Genomic DNA, 16,200 nt, shown 5'->3' on the forward strand with positions numbered 1-16,200 from the left:
GCCTCCTCCAACTGAAGCAGCCAAAAGGTGAGTCACTCATAAAAGGTGCAGCCACCATGGAGGTCCTCCTCTACCCTGTGCCCAGGGGTTCACCTCCAACCAACCTCAGAGCCCAGTTCTTCCAGCTCTCTGGGTGGGGTACTTCCTGGCTCCCCCTCCAGGGGCTTTGATGTCAGAAGACTCAAGTCCTAGCTCATTTCTCTGCTGATTTGTTGTGTGGCTTTTGTCAAGTCCACACCTCATCAGTGTTCTCATCTTGGGAAAGGTAAACAGTGTCTGCCTCCCCAGCTTTTAGAAGGTGTGTAAATACCCCAGTTCTCATCCACCTGTCTCCCCTGAGCTGGAGGGCTTCTCTCCCACCATTGCAATGCTTGCCTTCACCAGGAACCAGCCCCAGGCCCCTTGGCCTTCCCATGTCCTGTCTGCCAAGGCAGGAGTGGCCTGTCTGTCCTGTCGTAGGGATGCACAGGGCCAGCCCGATGCTTCTCAGAGCCCCTGCCACCATTCTGCGCACATGAAAACCTACATGCCCCAAATTTGCCTCCCACCCAGTAAATGCCTCCCTCAGCCATCTCTCTTTTGGCCTTGGTCACCAGCTCCCATCCTAAGCCTGGTGCATAAAAGCCTCCCAGATAGTCATCCATACTTTCTCTTCCCCCACTCCGCTGGCAGGACATGGACACCCAGAGCAATCTTGGCAACAACGGTTTGAAGACGGCAGCACATCCATCAGTCTGGGCCCCTTTCACCCCCACAGGTGACTGGATTTGAAATGGGCATGAACACGTCTACTGTTTTAAGCCACTGAGATTTCGGCGGGGTTCATCTGTTACAGGAGCTAGCATGTCTCTACATAATACAGGCTGAATTTAGACAGAGAGAAGGTGGAGAGCCCTAGTGGTAAAGAGCATTTATACAAAAGCCTGGAGCTAGGGTTACTCATGGCCTCATGACACCAGCTCCATTTATATACTACTTATCCTCTTCAAAGTACTTTAAAGTATGTTTTCTCCTCTGACACAACCATCACCACCATCCTTCATTATTGTTGTTATAATTAACAGTTTACAAATGAAGAAACAGACCCAGAGAAGTTAAGCTATGTCCAAGGCCCACAGCTAGTAAATGGAGGGGCCGAGATCGGACCACAGGACTGCTGGCTCTGAGTCTGATGGCATCCTCCCTACAACGCCCAGTCTCTCTAGGCCACACTCCAGCGCTACAGCAGACACTCCTGGCTGAAGTTCAAGTTCAAGGGTGCTGGAATGAAACAGAAAAGATAGGTGGCCTGGCAGAACTAGTTAAAGGGAGACTGTGGAAGACTGTACAAACATCAGACTGCGGAGCAAAACTTACATTCAACAGACAATGGGGAGTGATAACCAGGCTCCACTTCAAGCCCCGCAGCAATAACGTTATACCTTCACTCCTGTCTCAGAGACCTTACTGCACCAGCTCACCCTGGCTATCAGTTGCTGCCGAAGGTCCATTTCACAAAGAAAATAGAAGCTTTGACGAGGGCAAAACGTCTAGTCTCCTCCCATCTATAACTTACCTGTATCCCCAATACCTTTTCTCTTTCCATACAAAGTGAAACAGGCATTCTGCCTCTGGCAACACCTCTGGCCATCCCTTGTGCGGGTCCTTACACCCCGGGGAGCACGTGAGCTTTCTCTCCCTTGCACCTCTGCCTTCTTCCTGTCTTCTAGCTCCGTCTCTTCACTTCTGAACATGCTGCAGCCCCTCCCATCCTAAGATCATCCCTTCCCACAGCCCCTTCTTGTCCTCACACTGCACAAGTGAGCTTCTTGAGGAAACAGGAGCAGCAAACATGCATCTTCATGTCATCGCCATGGACTCTGTTCCACCCACTGTAATGCACGACGACACTGAAACAGTCACCTCGATGACACCTCCCAGGACATATACCAACATTTCTCTTGACCTTGAGATGCTGGACAGTGCTGCACTCCCTCCGTGAAATTCTCCCCTGCCCAGATTTCCACAACCCCACTCTCTCCTGCTCTTCTTCCTATCTACTCCTTCTTGGTTTCCTTTACCGGCTCCTCTTCCTCTGCCTCTCCCCTAAATGTTCGTGTTTCCTGGGGTTCCAAACTTCTCTATCCGCAGTCCAGACCACTTGTGTGAGTTCTCCTTGACCTGACTACATTTGCCTGCTGATATCTCCATGTGGATTCCACGGGCACCTCAAACTCAACATGGCTAAAAACCACACTAAGCATTTTGTTTACATTTGTTCTTCCTCTTTCTGCACCGAGGATGACAGCATTTGTTAAGTAATGTTATCAGTCTGGGTTCTCCAGAGAAACAGAACCAATAGGATATATGTGTGTAAGTACGTACACACACACACAGAGAGAGAGAGAGAGAGAGAGAGAGAGAGACAGACAGACAGGCAGACAGACAGACATTAAGAGATTTTAAGCAACTGGCTCACACAATTGTGGCAACTGGCAAGTCTGAAATACATAGGGAAGGCCAGCAGGCTGGAAATTCAGTCAAGAATTGATGCTGTAGCCTTGGGCTCCTTCCCCACCAAACAGCCAAGAGTGTCTGGCCCTCTCCCCTTTATATGCCCAGCACCCCACACAATGCCTAACACATAGCAAAAGCTCAATAAATATTGGTGAATGGCTAACCAAGCATAAAGTGAAAAGCTATTTAATGAGAACGAGACCAAAAGATGTAGAAGGCACTGAATTTTAATGAGAAAGAATCAGGGGCACCTGGGTGGCTCAGTTGGTTAAGCATCTGACTCTTGATTTCGGCTCAGGTCATGATCTCACAGATCGTGAGTTCGAGCTCCACGCCAAACTCTGCATGAATGGTACTGAGCCTGCTTGGAATTCTGTCTCTCCCTCCCTCTCTCTGCCCCTGCCCCACTCTTTCTCTCTCTCAAAATAAAACAAACTTAAAAAAAAAATCCTAACGAGAAAGAATCAGGAAACCTGAACAAGGCCGTACTACAAATCAAGACACAGCCCTACAAATCAAGACACAGGCATTCATTTGCCAGAACTATCTGACCACTACACCTGTGGACTAATGAGAACCATCACAGATAGAAGCACATCCTTTCCAATCCTTTGTCTGGTCTGAATGTCTCAACTCTGTGAAGCAGGCATGGCAAAGCAAAGGCCACATTTTATGACTACATTGAAGTTCCGAAAGACTAAGGGTCTTGTCTAGGTTACTACAGAAAATATCTACATGAAAGGTCCTTCAGGGATATGCAGGAAGACTGACCATAAAAACAAAAGAAGGTTAGAACCAAAAAGGAATCTCGCAGCTCAAAACTCCTTATCTACCTAAATCTGTAAAAAACTAAATATACCTCCTACTTCTTACCAAGGATACCTTTTATTTTATTATAATTACTGTTCAGATAAACTTGTGTATGTCTACTCCGTAATAAAAGTATGTATTAGACTGCTACTATTATCATATACATCCATTCTTGTAGTAATAAATTTCGAGTTAGAGAGTAAATATCCAGAAGCATTGTTTGCTGAAATAATGCCAGTATGTATTAAATCTACAGCTTGCTAGGGATGACTAAGTAGCCTACATTAACCCCAGGCACCAAAAATAGCTGGTTTTCTTATTATTTAAAAGCATTAGAATTCATGAAATATTAATAGTATTTAGTCCTAGTATTATATTTGGGGATTCTCTGAAGTACATGGCATTCTCTGAACCCACACACTAGTGGAAACCCTCTGTTAGCCATTCCTATTAAACAGCAGGGGCTGATGACCCCCACCTGTATCTGCATATACAGTGACTTGACCTTCTCAAAGCTCTTTTCTATGTAGTGTCATGTAACTATTATGAAACTCTCATAAACCGTGTTAAAAGAGGTTTTTATTCACATTGACACAGAGTCTGTGTTATTCTGAACACAGAGTCAAATGCCTAAGGTCATATAATTGGTAAATGGCAAAAGCAGGACTATGCACCACGCCTTTCTGTCTCCAGGCCTATAGTTATCTACAAATCTATCATGGATAGATCCATAGATCCACCAGACTATAAGTGGCACGAGGCCAGAGAAAGACCATGTCTGACTGTTCCCCACTGGTGTCTAGCATAGCATCTGACACACCGTTGGCATAAAATAAGTACATTATTGGTGAGTGACTGAATTCATTTTCTTAAGAGTTGCTTCAGTCACCTGCATGGTAAAATGGGATAGACAGCATTACCAAATATCTCAGCTTTTAAAATGCTATTGGCATTATCAGGAATAAACAAGGAAAATAGTATTTGTTTCAAAACCGTGTATGCTGATTCCCCAAAAAAATCAGAATTCTGAGCCAGGGCCCCATTTCAGCATAAAAGGTAGCAAATGGTATGTTTTTCAACTGCCTGGAAAATTAAGTGTTGAAATGACAGGGCAAGGACAAGAGTGAAAATTCAGTCTTACATGGGAAAGGAAAAACTGGCTGCAAGGTCTCAGACCTAATAAAAACCAACTGCAAGGATGACATGATGTCCAGTTGTAGCTAACCTACCATGGCAAGAAATGGGCCTGCCAAAGGAGTGAGGATTCACCCAGAGGGACACGTGTCAGCCAAAAAGCATCCACTCTGTCAGAAATATATAGCTTTGAAGCAGGCCACGCCCAGAAATAAGGCACATACAGACCTAGAGCAGGTAGACCCATTCTGTAAAACCCTCTGTGCTTGGCCATACTAGAACAAGGGAGAAGTTTATTATGGCCCCAGCCCACAGGGCTCTCCTGCCCTCATTGCCAACAATTCCTGGAAAAGACACTCAGAAACAAGACAGTGAGTATTCAAGAGGTCCCCTAACCGGGAAGACGTTTCTTTCCTACAAAGGCCTCACCATCTCACTTAGAGCTCCTTCTTCCCCCAATTCCTAAACCATATACCCAAACACATACCTTCCATTATCACTCTGGTTTTCTATTCACTACCATAGCACTATATTTCCAATTCTTTTAGAATTTGAGACATCTACTATGATCCCAAGATTATTTAAGGGCTCCCATAAAAGCTCTTCTCCACCACACATTCCTTAATACTTCATACTTAATTACAAAGAAAAATTATCCAAAATAATTAAGGAGTGAGGCATTCTGGATGAGTGAAAGCTAATTCATTAAGCACCAAAGTATCTCTGTAGTCTTGCTAAAATAAATGATGCCTCCGTAAACAGAATATCAAATATAACAGTTCCAAATTCTACCCAATTCAAGGTCCTGTCTGAATACAAACCCTCCATGAAAGCACACCATCCCCTCTCGCCATGTCCGCCCACCACCAGAAATAACCTCCTTCATCCTTGAGCCTACATTTTGATTACACCTCCTTCACAGCACACAGGGTCGTCTGCTTGAGGTTAGAGATTTAAATGTACATTGTCGAACTTTTAAAAATATCTGAGAACAAAGACCTTCTTTTTTAACCCCCAAGGTGCCTAGTTCGCAGTAGACATAGAAACACTTCACAAATTGAGTACACGTAGTGATTCAAACGTTATAAGAGCATCACAATATAGTAGAGCCTTCATTAATACAGAATACAACAGAGTTCAGGGGTTCCTGGGCCCCATAGGGCAGATAAGTGTGATAATAAAGAGCATGTTATTACTGTTAAAATACTCATGGGCCTCTGTTTAGTATCTGTTAGCTTTAGAAGATGTTTTTCTAAAAGGGAAAAATAGTCTGAATTCCCACTTTTTCTCTAAATGGCATTACTTTAAAAAAAATCTTAACTTGCAAACGGAAAGTTCAGGTTGGGTTGGCATTACTAAACCTCCATTGCCACATTTTCTAGGTCTCAAGATGTGCATTCAAGTGGCTCCCTGTAGTTCACCAAGGAGATGAGGCAGTAAGTGGAAGGATGTGGTGAGTGACAGGAATATATCCAAGATGCTATGCCATGTTTGGCACCCAGTGTGGCAGTCTGAAAGCCAGGCTTCTTAGTACCAGCTGTGCTAAAAGGAAAGAAGAAATGGAACACATGATAGAGCAAATCAAGTTTTAGGCTCAAGGTCCATAGCAACCACTTCTAGCAGGGCTGACATGATTTTCCCACAGCTTTGGTGTTTGGGTAGGACAAACTAGGTTGGAAGTATAGTTGAAATATTCTGAACAAACCCAAACCTCCTTACTAGCAATACGGGGCTCCAAATGGTCAGCCAAGAATGGCTAACTCCAAATTTCCTCCCAGTAGCTATTCTTTTGCAGGATTCCTCTTCTTTTCCATGAAAAGGAACTGAATTTTCTTGGCGAAAATACAGAGAATGGGGTGGTAGGGCCACGGCCATCATGATATTAAGCCTCTAATCATGTATAAAGCCCCTTGGGGATCATACTGCTCTTATCTTTAGCAGGTCATTGAGTAAATGTTTTAGTTCCATATCTTCAGAGATAAAAATGTATCACACAAGTTAATTTTATGGATAACTGAAGCACTAAAACATGCTAGTTTATGCTAGAAAGCTTTCTAAGTTGCATTACTTCCTTCTCGGCCTCCAGAACTAACCAAACCATAACTTGACCTATTCCTGTTGAGAACAATTATGATTAATGTATTCAGGGGCTACTGAGGCAAACAACTCTCTTCTACAATGCAGGTCCTCCAAACTGCTAGACTTTGAATTATCTTATACAGTGTTTTCATCTCTGTCATCACTGGCTGTCTCTTCTTGCTGTGGTCAGTGTGTTTGCCTCTAATGGAGGGTCCCTTAATTCACTGCTTCTGATACCAGACAGACCTGGAGAGCTAAGCTATTAAGAGTCATAGGCTAAGGCTCACTCCTACCCGCCACACCTCTTTCACACCCTGGCTGTCAGCTTCCAGACCCCATGATCTTAAACACTACAGCTACATTTCCAAAACTTGCCTAATTATAAAGAATTACCAGGTACGTGTGTGGTGGTGGGGTGGGGGCATTTTAAAATGTACATTCTCAGTCTCCTCTCCTATAAATTCTAATCCAGTCGGTCTGGAATGGGACCCTGGAATCTGTATTTTTAACACACACCCTCAGATGATTTTCATGACCAAGTTTAGAAACACAATACAACATGCCATCGATGCTGCCCACTTCAATTGGGATTCCTTCTGAAGCATATGGGATCTGGGCCGAGGCCAACTCCTTCCAGAGAGACCTCGCAACCACTAAAGCTTCCAGGTCGTTGCTCTTCCACTGCCCTCAGGCAACCCCCCCACCCCCCCATCTTCTGAGGTGCCTGCAGGCTGGTCATCAACACCTCTTCTCTTGCTAGTACTTCATTCACTGAAGACTTCACAGCCTTCCTTCTCTCCACCCTAATATCCTGACATCCTTGTGACTGGTTTTCTGACTACGGGAATGACCCAAACAACTCTCCAGCCTCTTGGTTAATTGACCTCCTTGGCTTCATTCATCTTCAATGGGTTCACTTCAGGAGCTTGTCATGTCCAGTAATTAACTGCTCCAGCTCTGAAATCTTCCACTCACATGTCCCCTACCTAACCACGTCTTCCTATTACTCCATCACTCCAATATATGCAGTCCTTGCCTTCATTGACACCTCTGCTCCTTTTCTCCCCCTCATCCAGCCTAAAAACCCTTATCTGGCATGTTAATCACTCCCTGGACAATACCCGCAGATCCTCTGTTCCACTGTCTTCCTGCCACCAAACCCCAACCCTGGCTGAATCCAACCATACGCTCCTAAATCCAGGAAGCTGAACACGACTGATACCCCAATCCATCCATAGTCTCGTCTCCTACCTCAACAGAGTCCTGCATCCTGTCAGGAAATCATGGACGTTGCCCCAAGTTCACCCTTCCTGACCTCAATTATATGTCAAATCTCTTTGTTTTCACTCTGACCTCTTCCCACTTAGTCTTAGCAAACATGCTCACCCTCTACTGCATAAAGTGGATGAAAGTCACCAAACGAGCACTTGATCATAAGCCATCCCATCAGAAAATTCAACTGTGCCTAGATATTTCATTGTGAGGGCTGCCCAGCCCACCATGCCTATACCAGGCCTACTGTTTGCTTGGCTGTTTGAAGTAAGATATTCACTACTGAAGTAAACAGTAATGGTGAGTACCTTTCTAATGAAAGAGAAAAAACTAACTAGACACTCAAAATGACCAGCCTCTCAAAAGATCTCTCTACCCTAAGAATCTTTCTTAAGATGGAGAGCAGATTAAAAAGAAGAAAACTGTCTTACCTCAAGCATTTTACAAATTTGAATCCAAACAATGTTTCCATACATCAGCAGAATGATTATAAATCACAAGCCAAATAGTTAATTCCCTGATCATTTTTATAAGTTCAAAACCTGAGTCAATGAAACAATACTGTTAGATATTGTCTTTCACTCGTACCCAAACTCTAATTTGTTGATGGGGCTAAAGGTCTTTTCTTTTCCCTCCTTATAATATTAATAGCCAGGTCATTGTTCTTGTGTACTTATGCCACTCACAATGACCCTATGAGATAGGAACTACTGTTTTTTGGGGTGCCTGGGTGGCTCAGTCAGTTGAGCATCCGACTCTCAGTTTTGGCTCAGGTCATGAACTCACGGTTTGTGAGTCAAGCACCACGTCGGGCTCTGCACTGGCAGTGCAGAGCCTGTTTGAGATTCTCTCTCCCTGTCTCTCTGCCCCTACTATGCTTGTGTGCATGTGCTCTCTCTCTCAAAATAAATAAATAAACTTGAAAAAAATTTTTGAGAAAAGAAGGAAAGATATAAATGAGACACCTGGGATTCTGGCGAAGTACTAAGCAGGAAATGCACATATACTAAGAGGGTACAACGCAGGTATGGGGGAAGAAGCTACCATGGAACGGGGTGACCAGGAAAGGCCCCTTTGAGGAGGAACATTTTAGCTGAGAGCAAATGTCTGAGAGGGATTTTTCCATGAGGAGAGCAGGGGGAGGGGTGCCAGGCAGAGAGAAGGGCCTGTACAGAAGAGGAGGAGAACTGGCACATTTGCGGAACTGACAGTTCCAACCTGACAGAAGAATGGATGAGCAAGGGTCAGAGGCTGGAGAGAGAGACAGAGGCCGAGCACCTCTGATTAAGAAGTGTGGGTTTGGGTCTAAGTGCTGTGGGAAGCCACTGCAGTGGGGTGATGCAATCTGGATTGCTTTTTAGCAGCATCACTCTGGCTGCAACGGGTACGTGGGTTAGAAGAAGGCAAGGCTGGAAGCTGGGAGACCAGGTATAGGTTGGGACAGTCATCCAGCTGAAAGGACGGCAGCTGGATTATGAGGATAGAGAAGGGAGGATCTGAGGTATTCTGGCATCTAGGACAACAGTCTGTGCTGATGAGTTGGATGTGGGATGAGGAATCAGGAAGAATCAAAGACAACTTTCATGTGTTTGGCCTGACCAACGAGAGGACAATTAAGGACACTGCGATAGGGAAGGCAGGGGCCAGGGAAAGCTGGCAGAGAGTGAAGGCAGGAGTCAGGAATGAGGAACATAAATCTGGAAGTCTGAGAGGGAGATATTTTGGACATATGAAGATTGGGATTCCAGTGGGGCAGCAAGTAGAGATAGCAGGAAGGTGGTGGGTAAAAATGCAAGACTAGAACCAGAAAAAGGTCCAGGAGGGAGATGTAACTGAGGAAGGCATCAGCATTTAAAGGGTATTAAAGTCCTGGGAATAGAGGAGATCATTTAGGGAGAGAATATGATGACAGAAGGGAGGCAGCCAAGTGACAAAAGAGAAGAAATAGTAAGAAATCAGGTTGGTAATCTAAAATGGAACATGGTCATGTAGCCCATGCAAAAACACACAGAACTCCCCCCCCCAACTATGTGCTCAATAAATGTCTATGGAATAAAAATAAATTCTTAACACATTGCCTTTAGGCCTTTAAAAGAAAATTTTCATTTAGAATTTTCCCCCTAAGTTCTTGCATATTTGAGGCATAAGAAAAAAACATTTTTGAAGGTCTCTGTTTGGATTGTGTTCAAAGGAATCCTTTTCCTTATGAGAAAAAATGATTTTTTTTTCAAAAACTCATTAAAATTAAAAGTACCCTGGGGCACCTGGGTAGCTTGGTCGGTTAAGCGTCTGGCTCTCGGTTTCGGCTTGAGTCATGATCTTGAGGTTTGTTGAGTATGAGCCCCACATCGGGCTCTGTGCTGACAGTGCAGAGCCTGCTTGGGATTCTCTCTTGCCCCCTCTCTCTCTCAAAATAAATAAACTTTTAAAAAAGTACTCTAACTTGGGGGCACCTGGGTGGCTCAGTCGGTCAAGCGTCCGACTTTGGCCTAGGTCATGATCTTGCCGTTTCCAAGTTCATGCCCCATGTCGGGCTCTGTGCTGACAGCTCAGAGCCTGGAATCTGCCTCGGATTCTGTGTCTCCCTCTCTCTCTGCCCCTCCCCAGCTCATACTCTGTCTCTTCCTCTCAAAAAATAAATAAATATTTTTTTAAAGTACTCTAACTTGAAATCCAAACCTTTAAAAAGCATTATATTCTTTCTGTAAAAATTCTACCCCACGATACAATTTGTCCCATCCCTATAAGGAAAATGCAATTATATGTTTTACTACAGATATCAATTCATCCTGAAAGATGAAACTGGTACTTTCAAAACAGTTCAAGAGTCACACAAGAGATGTAAAATGCTCAAGAGATCAAGGATTTATTTTCAAATGTTAAAAAAAATATTAAGTGTACCTGTGAGGCCATCCAAAACCTGATAAGCAAGGAGCTGAAAAGGATAGAGTTGCCAGGAAAATAAGTAAATATACCAGCTACTCCTCAAATGAAAACACATTAAAGCTGTAATTACATCTCTGGGTATCTGTTGACACAAAAAACTCACTATGCTCTTGAGGCTTACACTATCACTAAGAACTACCAAATTGAAATCACAGCTGTAAACATAACAGGGATACTTTATACTTTTCAAGATTTCCAAAGTGACACAAGGGATAATGCATAAAAAAGCCAGTAACATCTGCCAAAAATGTTTCTTTCCTCAATTGTTCAAGTTAAATCAAGACTATAATTCTTTCTAAGATTATAAGCCTCACTTGGAAAATTCTTCTTCTCAGATATGTAAAGGAGAGGACTTATCCTGACTTCTAAGGGATTGGTCCCCCAATTCATGATAGACCTATCTAAAAACTAGGAGGCTACAGGAAGGTTACAGGAATGGATGTATAATGAACATTCATTTACTCATTCATTGAACAAATATAAAGCACCTATAGTGTATCAGGTGCTGTTCTGAGCCCTGAGGATTCATCAGTGAAAAAAATCTCACACTCTTGGGTTAATGGAGGGAAAGAGACATAAACCAACATTTTAATATGCACTTACTAAGTGGTAGTAAATGCTATGAAGAAAAGCAAGGTGGGTCAAGGAGGACAGGAAAGTGGGGTGTATTTTACACAGAGGGGTCAGGGAAAGCCTGATAAGGTTACATCTGAGCAGAGACCTGAGGCAAGAACCATGATATCCAGAGAACAGAGTTCTAGGCAGAGGGAACAGCAAATGCAAAGGCACTGAGGCTAGTATATGCTTGAAGTTTTTAAGTTGTTTGGCAAAACTGGAAGTGAAGACAGGGAGGTAGTCTACTCAGCCACAGCAAGGACTTCAGGTTTTACTTTAAGATGAAAAGTTTTTTGGCATGCTCTAAGCAGAGGCTCCAATTTACTTTTTAAAACTATCACAAAGGGAAGACAGGTTCTTACCCATACAAAAGTATTATGAGTAATGAATAGATTAAATGTACCTATAGAGGAGACAATACCTCCAGCTGCAGAGTAAAGTTGCAAATCAGATTAAGCAAAGAATTATATATAATCACACCACTGAATCCCTATGTCAACCATCCTCTCATGCCTTCATGTAGGAGGCGTACATACATAATCTACGTGTAAAACTGTACATAATCTGTAAGCAGGAAAAAAGCGTGAGTGTGGGGAAAGGGGCAGAAGGAGGGAGAAAGAGAGAATCTCAAGCAGGCTCTGAGGAGCCCGACATGGGGTTCTATCCCACCACCCTGGGGATAATGACCCTAAGCCGAAATCAAGAGTCGGAAGCTCAACCGAGCCACCCAGGTGCCCCTACTTTTGTAATTTTTAATGTTACCTTAAAACACACGCGCGCGCACACATGCACACACACACACACACACACACACACACACACACACACACACTCCTATGGTGAGATGACCCTAGGCTCACCTACTCTGAAAGCTTACTTAAATATGGAAACAAAACAAAACATGGGGAACATTTTCTCCAAAAGTTACCCCACTCCCCATGCAATGTTTACCTGTTGCCGAAGCACTGTGCAAATCAAACGCTGTTCAATGTATCAAGGTCACAAAACCAACTTGGTTAATATGTTTATCATTACATGTGAGCTCGGCCCTCTACAGCAACTTTGATACCATCTTTCCAAGGCAGCAAGAGAAGGGCCCTTTCATTAATTTCCTAGGAGTCTTTGATACTACTGTGCTGCTTCTGGATTTTTCCACTGTATGTCTCTTAGAAACAAATTAAGCCCGAATAAGTTGTTCCAGCTAATGAAGTGCGCTTTTGGCTCTTTTCCCGTGGTTGAGAACTATCCGGCAAAATACCAATTGTTTTAGGACGCATTTTCTCTTCGTTTTGAAATACTGCAATGCTAAGTTTACTACAAATAAAGCACATCAACATCACAACGTACAAGAGCATGTATAAATGGAAATTACTGTAATCCTTTTTAAAACTGAAGCTGTGTGGAGTCTCATGAATACTACGTGTTCACATGACACAGATGAAAACAGAAAGGAGTGTGCCCCCCCCCTCCTCCACCTAACCTCCCCTCCCCATCACATAACAGCTTCTCACAGGGCGCGAGCCCAAGGCAATCACTGCTCAGAAATGCCAACCGCGCAACTCAAAGTGACTCAAGCTCTCAAACACTTCCCACCCAAGCTCCACATCCCACCCACTCCTCAGTCACTTCCGACAGGCTTCTCTGAATGGAAATCCCAAACTGGGATTACCAAGCCCCAAACTCCGCTCACACGGCGCTCTGGGCATCCGGGGAGCCGGGGCCCAAACGAGGGTCCCGGGGTTCAGGGCTCTACTGTACCCCAAGCGGCGGGAGTCCCGGCTCAGCTGCCTCCTTGGCGGAGCGGAGGCTCTTTACACCAGGGGCAGGGGCCGCGCGAGTCGCGAGAGTCGGAGCGACCGGCTTGGGGCCGCCCGGCATCTCCGCCCCGCGCAGGTCAGGCCGCCCCCCGAGTGCCCATGCCGGCTCCCGGGCGCCCACGCGGTACCGCACCCGCGCGCTCGGACACGCACCCTCGCCGGGACAGGCGGGCGTCTGCGGGCGCCCCCCTCCCCTCCGCACCCCCTGTTGCTCGCGTCGCGGCTGCGGCCCGCGGGGGCTACAACCGAGCCCCAGGACGCCCGGGCTGGGTGGGGGGTGCTGACAGATGGGGCGAAGGCGGGGCTTCGGGGGGAAGGGGCGGAGCCTGCGCGCATGGGGGTGCTGGCTGCTGACAGAAAGACCCGGGGCAGCGGGCGGGAGGGGCTGGCGGCCGCCGCGGGTAGGGTCGGGGGTCAGGCGTGGCGGGAGGGAGCTCGCGCAGACGCGGGGGAGCTGACAGGCAGAGAGACACACAGACACGGAGACTGACAGTCGCGGGGGCACACGGGGTCGGCGGGCCGCGGCGGGAGCTCACCTGGCAGCGGCGGCGGTGGCGGCGGCGCCCGCGGCCGGGCCGCTCTCCCCGCGCTCCGGACCTCCCTCCCGGCGGGCGGGCGGGCGGCCGGCGCAGGCCCCGCGGAGGCGGCGGCGACGCCGGAGCCTCGGACTGCTGGGCGGCGGGGACGCAGCTGCACCAACCGACTCCGGGCCGCTCGGCTCGGCTCGGCCGCGCTCGGAGGTGCTCGGCTCGGCTCGGCCCTGCTCGGCTCGGCTGGGGGCGGGGCCCGAGGCCCCCCGCCCAGGTCGCCTCTTGCGCCCGGGGGGCGGGGCTTTAGTGCGGGCGCGAGCCCCCTGACGTCGCGGGGAGCGGACCTTGCCCCGGACGCATGCGCAGGTGTCGTCCCGCTTTTCCCCGCGTGGAGACTGAAAAGGGCGGAGAAGGAGGGCACAGGGGAGCGGATGCCGCGACCCTAGAGGTTCCCGGCTTTTGTACTCTATATCCTGGTCTTTCTAGAGGACCACCTAAGGAAGGTCACACTAGGCTACCCTTTCGAAAGGATGTAGGGCAGGGATCCTGGTGTTTTCCAGCAAGCATCGCCTGGGAGTTGGTTTTTCTTTCATCCCATCAATGCTCCACAGCAATTTTTAATCTCTTCTATTTCTAAACGACAACTTCTGATGGCTTTTTAACATTAAATCTTCAGGGACTTGAGAACTTGCAAGCATCAGTCCCCTCAGGTACAATAATGTTGTCCTTTGTTTACAGCTTCTACTGTGGAACCTGTAACACCTAGGATGGGGTTGGACCCTTTTCTGATTTTTTATCACACAGCCCAGGTGCCTGTTTTGTTATGGAGCCCAAGGCTGTGGCAGATATGCTCAGAAAGTGATCCCCACCTTTAGAATCTAGCAAGAGCTCTGCAGTCTGACCACACCTAGGTTGGAATCCCGGCCCTGCATTATATTGGCAGATTAATGATTGGCTGAGTGACTTTGGACATGGCATTTCATCTTTAATCCATGAAAGAGCATTGAAAATATTAGTAATTAAGCCAGTAGAAATGATGGGAAGATTTAAATGACAGCACACGTGGGGCTTTCCACACAGTGCCTGGTGTTCAATAAATAAAGCTGACTTTAACTTCAGGTTGTGTTTTAACCTTCAGATTCTGAAAAACAGCATATCTATACATAAATATTGAGCAGTATGTCAAGCTTGACATATTCAAAGCCGGACTCTGGAACTTGCCCCTCAATTTGCTCCTTTCAGTCTCCCCCACCACAGTAAAGGTGAATTCCATCCTTCTGCTGGCTGTGGCCAAACCTTGAAGTCATCCTTGACTCCTCTTTTCCTGTCATCACATCCCACCTGTAATCCAGGAGCAAATACCTTTCAAATACCCCTATTTGAGCCCTCCTCTTCTTTCACCTAAAATATTGCAATAACCTCCTATCTGCTCTCCTCAATTCCACTCTGCTCTCAGCTTCTTCTCAAGCAGCCAAAGAGATTCTATTAAAAACTAAGTCAAAACATATTTCTCCCCTTCTCTAAAGTCTCCAATGTCTTTCCATCCCACTCAGGGCAAAGATCAAAATCTTTTCACCAAGGACCTCCAAGAACCTAAGTGTGAGCCCCCCTCTGCCCCACCTAACACCCCTCCCCTTCTCTAACTGCATCTCCTGGCACTCTGCCCCCTCACTCCATTCCAGCCACACTCGCCTCCTTCCTGCTTCTGGAACATGAAGCCTCACTCCTACCTCAAGACCTTTGCACATAGTGTTTCTTACCTCCCAGATACCAGAAAGGCATGTACCCTTACTACAAATTTCAAAATTTTCAAAAGTCATCTCCTCAGAAAGTTATCTACACCACTCTACTAAAATATCAAGTCCCACCCCCCCTCATCATTCTCTTCTCCCCTAACCCTGCTTTACTTTTCCTTATAGCCCTTATGACCTGAATATCATCTGTAATGTTCTGAGGGCAAGGACTCGTGTTGCTCATCTGCAGTATCTGGAACATGGCCTGGGATGGTTGGGTAGGCACTATATATTTCTTGAATAAGAGTAGATACGGGATATGTTGCTCTAATTTAACTTCATTTACTCAACAAACTTTTCTGAGCATCTATTCCAGTCCAGGCACTGTGGAATGTGGAGGCAAACAAGGCATTCTCCCAACCACTGAGGAACTCAGAATTTCAAATGATACAGATGTATAAAGAAGTATTTCTGGAGGAAAATATGTAACTCTGGATATATGTGCCACCTGCTTTGGGAAGCAGAGAGAAGGACATAATTAATACAATATAGGAGAGTGTAGAAAGTCTCCCCACAGGAGGTGACACTGGAGCTGGGTCTAAAGACTTGATAAGGAGAGGACTCCAGGCAGAGGAAACAGCATGCACTCAATACCAGTGTTGGGAAGTGGGTCGAAAATAGTATTTACCCAAGGAGACAAGTTATTTTCCTTTAAAAAAAAAAATAACTTAAGTAGATTCCAGGTGAGCCCTATAATAATGTCACCTG

General features: G+C 46.0%; 1 protein-coding gene across 12 annotated transcripts in view; it reads right to left on the bottom strand.

Annotated features, from left to right (window-relative positions):
* ZHX3 (zinc fingers and homeoboxes 3) overlaps positions 1-16,200 on the bottom strand; it is a 125,017-nt gene that overhangs the window by 89,528 nt on the left and 19,289 nt on the right. For 3 of the 12 annotated variants that reach the window (XM_086702199.1, XM_086702200.1, XM_086702201.1), the window contains exon 1: positions 13,706-13,954. The exons of 6 other annotated variants lie outside the window; for them this stretch is intronic. The gene's annotated coding sequence lies outside the window, so the exon portion shown is untranslated. Of the gene's footprint in view, positions 1-12,303; positions 12,791-13,322; positions 13,453-13,705; positions 13,955-16,200 lie in introns of those variants that run through there. 3 more of the 12 variants (XM_086702206.1, XM_086702211.1, XM_086702208.1) reach the window with 2 other exon arrangements.

Source organism: Puma concolor, chromosome A3 (assembly GCF_028749965.1).
Source record: "Puma concolor isolate L17-30 chromosome A3, mPumCon1.1.hap2, whole genome shotgun sequence".
In the NCBI taxonomy this organism is placed as follows: Eukaryota; Metazoa; Chordata; class Mammalia; order Carnivora; family Felidae; genus Puma; species Puma concolor.